This window comes from Hemitrygon akajei, chromosome 5 (assembly GCF_048418815.1).
Source record: "Hemitrygon akajei chromosome 5, sHemAka1.3, whole genome shotgun sequence".
In the NCBI taxonomy this organism is placed as follows: domain Eukaryota; kingdom Metazoa; phylum Chordata; class Chondrichthyes; order Myliobatiformes; family Dasyatidae; genus Hemitrygon; species Hemitrygon akajei.
Window position 1 is genome coordinate 17,203,619 of NC_133128.1, and position 5,198 is coordinate 17,208,816.

Sequence of the window (5,198 nt, forward strand, 5' to 3'; positions counted from 1 at the left end):
TCGTTCACTGCCAATGTTCCTAATTATTAATGGGAAAATTCAGTGGGAGCCAAAATGACCTGTACTGACACATATTGAACAGACAATTTTGCAATGAATCATTTGTTGCCTATTCACGAGGTACTTTAAAACAAAATCACATTATCTCCATTCCAGTTAAACCGCTGGAGGCTGATAATGTTCAGCATAGTATGCAAGTGCATTTAGTGGTGTCATGTGACTATGGTGTGATATAAACAGCCAGCTCTGGAAATTTCCATTCACCATTTTTTTTTAACTCTCCAGCAGTTTGCTTCCTGATGATAAACTGAAAAAAAAACCTCAAATAACTTGCGGTTGACAACTAACCCTGCCCATTCAGGGATTCAAGAGCTGAGAAGCTGCAAGAACCTGAAATGGAAAGTGCTAGAAGTATTCAGCAGATCAGGCTACGGCTGTGGAGAATGAAGTATTTCAGGTCAATGACCCTCCATCAGAGCTGATATAATGTTAGAGATAAAACAAGTTCTAAAGTGTGTGAGGTGGTGTGTGGGGGGAGGAAAGAACATGAAGGGAAAGCATGTGACAGGCTGGAAAGCAGAGTAGATTGGGAAAGGGCCCAAAGACAAGTGTATTCCTTTTTACTGGATTAGAGAAGGTGCAGTTTAAACTACTGAGCTAATAACCTGGAGGGCAGGACAAACAGTCCTAGAACCTGAGTTCAAATCCCGACATTTGCAGTTAATAATTTTCTAATCTTAGTAGTCATGGCCGCTACGATTGCTGAATTGTTGTTAAAATAGCAGTCTGGAGAACTAATGGCCTTCGGGGAAAGAAGTCAGCCCGCCTTATTCAGCCTGGCCATTTGCAACTGCATCCCACCACAGGAGTTTCACTCTCAAAAGGTTTAGCAAGCCACCAAGTTGTTGTTACGACTTTCTAAAGGAACAAATAAGAATACAGCACAAGGGAAGGAACAGGCCCTTCAGCCTATAACGTCTGCCCCGACCTTGATGCAAATTTAAACTCCATATCTGACTGGACATGATCTACAGTATCATGCAAAAGACACCTTAGAGATGCCTAAGATTGAGGCATATTTCTATATTGGTCAATGTGAAGCAAAGAACAAATCTGTAAATCTGATTCCGCTCTCCCTGCCCCCTTCCCACTCTCAGTCCACAATAGAGACCCGTATCAGAATCAGGCTTATCACCACTCACATACGTGATGAAATTTGTTTTTTTTTTGGCAGCAGCAATACAGTGCAAAACATAAAACTTCTGCAGTACTGTGCAAAAATCTTAGGCAGACTAGCCATACATATGTGCCTAAGACTTTTCACAGTACTGTGTGTCCCTCTATTCACTGCCTGTTCATGTACCTCTTAAATGTATTGGCTTCCCCTAAGAGCATCTTCCAGGCACTAACCATTCTGGGCAAAAACAATTGCTGTGTAAATCACCTTTAAGCTTGCCCTCCTCTTAAAACTAAGCCCTTTCGCTTTTGATTCGTCCATGCTGGGAAAAAGACTCTTGACTATTTATGTTTCTCCTGGTCTTATGTACTTTCATCAGTTTTCCCCTCAGCCACCAACACTCTGGAGAGAACAAACCAATATTGTCCGACCTCTCCTTATAAATAACATGCTCCAATCCAGGCAACATCCTTGTAGATCATTTAGAGATTTTTTTACAGTCACAAGACCATGCTGGACATTAAGAGCTTCAAGTACTGCAGGTCTACCCTATCAACGAGTTGCGCAATGGCAGCAAAGGTCAAGGAACTGGACTTGGTGCGGACTGTGTTGCTGCCTACTACACAAAGGCATCAGAGCTGGTGCGCGAAGGCAATATTCAGCAAGTGATTAGCTTGGACACTTTGCCTGCGATTGCAAGACCCTGTTGGACATTAGTAATTCAAAACGCTGCTAGTCCGTTTGCCTTGTTTATTGGTAAGACAGATGGTGGTGGAGCCATGTGGCCTCTGTTGTAGTGAGGACAAGGCCTCAAGCCGTGGGCTTGCCTGTTGCGACAATCTAGGAGAGGAGGTGCCAGAAGAGGTGTAGTGTGGCATCCATGCTGGGTTGGGGGCTGGCCTCTCCTGTCAGTGCTGCCCTCCAGTGTTTGCTCGGTGGAAGACAAGCTGGATTATTTGTGCACACGCTTGTGTTCATCTGCAGACTGCTTAGAACTGCCTGTTCTTGCCAATAAGTCCCATGCACATTCAATTTACAGGACATGTCACACAGGGACAAAGACTATATATATTTTTTGTGTGTGACTGTATGTTTACTACCATCTTATAAGTGCTATTTATCTCTTCTGCTGATAATAACTGTTGGTACTGTATTTTGCATCTTGGCCTCAGAGGAATGTTGTTTCATTTGGTTGAATTCATAGATATTCATGTATGGTTGAATGATCATTAAATTTGAACTTGAACCTGAAGCAGAGATGCTGTGTGGAACAGGCTGTTCCAACACAATGAATCGCACTGCACACCTTTTTAACTCTGGTCTAATCACAGCACAATTTCCAATGACCAATTTACCTACTAACGAGTACATCTTTGTACTGTGGGAGGAAACCCAAGCATTCATGGGAAGGAGGTACAAACTTCTTATAGGCAGCATCAGAATTGCTACCTAAACTCCAGTGTTCCAAGCTGTAATCACGTTGCACCAAAGACTACGCTACCAGGGCATTTTCAGCCCCCTCTCCAAGGCCACCACATCCTTCCTGCAATGCAGTCAAGTGCACACAATACTTCAAATGTGGCCCGACCAAAGATCAAAGTTCAAAGTAAATTTATTATCGAAGTACATTTATATCACCACATACAGCCCTAAGATTCGTTTTCTTGTGGACATTCACAGTAAATACAAAAACGCAACAGAATCTGTGAATGACCGCGCCCAACAGCACACACAACCAATGTGCAAAAAAAAAACTGTGCAAACACAAAAGAAAGAGAAGAAAATAATATTTTATAATGAAGCAATAAATATTGAGAACATGAGAAGAATAGTACTTGAAAGTAAGTCCATTGGTTGTGGTGGGGGCAGAGTGGGGAAGAGGAGGGGGATGCTGGGGAAAGTGAAGTTGAGTGTCGTTATCCCCTCTGGTTCAAGAGCCTGATGGTTAAGGGATAATAATTGTTCCTGAATCTAATGGTGTGAGTTGTGAAGCTCCTGCACCTTCTTCCTGATGGAAACACTGAGAAGAGAGCTTTGCTGTCCCCCTCCTGCAACAACGCTCCATCTAGATGTGTTCAGCCGTGGGGAGACCTTTAACAGTGATGGACTGGGGCATATCCACTACGTTTTGCAGGATTTTCTATTCAAGGGCATTAGTGTTTCCACATCAGGCAGTCAATATACTCTCCACCCCCTAACTAGAGGTTTGTCAGTTTTAGATGACATGCCCAATCTTTGCAAACTTCTAAGAAAGCTGAGGTGCTACATTGCTTTCTTCATACTTACATGCTGAACGCAGGCCAGATCCTGTGAACGGATAACACTGCGATATTTAAAGTTGCTGACCCTCTTCTCCTCTGATTTGTTGATGAGGACTTGTTCATGGATCTCCAGCTTCCTTCCCCTGAAGTCAGTCATCAGCTCCTTGGGGTTACTGACAGCACGAGAGAGGTTGGCACCACTCAGCCAGGCTTTCAGTCTCCTTCCTATATGCTGATCTGTCACCACATTTGATTCGGCCAATGACAGTGGTAAATATAGCACTGGGGCTGTGATATCCATGTCTGCAGTGAAGGGGGCTAACCACACAACCTACTAGTACACCTGTGCTCATGGGATTGTGGAGAAGATGATGTTGACAATTCAAACTGAGTGGAATCTGCAAATGAGGAAATCAAGGATCCAGTTGCACATGGAGCTACCGAGGCCTAGTATTTGAAGCTTATTGATTATTTTTTGAGGAACCAAAGTTTTATACAGCTGCAAACAAAATTTAAAGACCTTTATATTCAATGCCCCGGCCTATGAAGGCTAATAGGCCATACGCCTTCTTTACTACCTCATCTACTTGTTTTATAGACTTGTATCCCAAAATCCCTCGGAATATCATTGGACCTAAGGTTTCTGGCATTTACTTCCCTCTTAAATTTGACCTTTCAAGTTGCACCATGTTATACTTGTCCAGATTAATTTGCCATTCTGTGTCCACATTTCAAACATATCTCAGTGGCTGATTTATTAGATACACCTGTACTCCTGCTTGTTAATGTAAATATCTAATCAGCCAATCATGTGGAAGTACCTCAATGCATAAGAGAATGCAGACATAGTCAAGAGGTTCAGTTGTTGTTCAGACCAAACATCAGAATGGGGAAGAAATGTGATCTAAGTGACTTTGACTTTGATTGTTGGTGCCAGATAGGATGGTTTGAGTATCTCAGAAACTGCTGATTTCCTGGGATTTTCACACACAACCATCTTTAGAGATTACAAGGAATGATGCGATAAACTAAAAACAGCCAGCGAGTGGCAGCCCTGTGGGTGAAAATACCTTGTTAATGAGAGAGTTCAGAGGAGAACGGCCAGACTGGCTGAAGCTGACAGGAAGGCGACGGTAACTCAAATATCCTCGCATTACAAGAGTGATGCACAGAGAAGCATCTCTGTACACACAACACGTTGAACCTGGATGGACAACAGCAGCAGAAGACCACAAACATACAGTCAGTTTCCACTTTATTATGTACAGGAGGTACATAATAAAGTGACCGCCGAGTGTACTTTCACAAACGACAGAGGTTCCAGCACTGATTCTTGCAAATCACCACAGGTCAGAATAGCATACCTCCAACATTTCTGTCCTCAAGTCACTTTACAGGATAAGAATCAGGTTTATTATAACTGACATATCATGAAATTCATCATTTTGCTGCAGCAGTAGAATACTAAATTTAAAAACTGGGATGTTACATTGAAGTTGTATAAGCTGGTGAGGCCAAATTTGGAGTATAGTGTGCAGTTCTGGCCATCTACCTACAGGAAAGCTATCAATAAGATTGAAAGAGTACAGGGAAAATTTACAAGGATGTTGCCTGGGCTTGAGGATCTGAGTTCTATGGAACGGTTAGATAGGCTAGGACTTTATTCCCAGGAGTGCAAGAGAACAAGGGGAGATTTGATATACAAAATATTGAGAGGCGTAGTTAGTGTAAATGCAAGCAGTCCTTTTCCACTGAGGTTG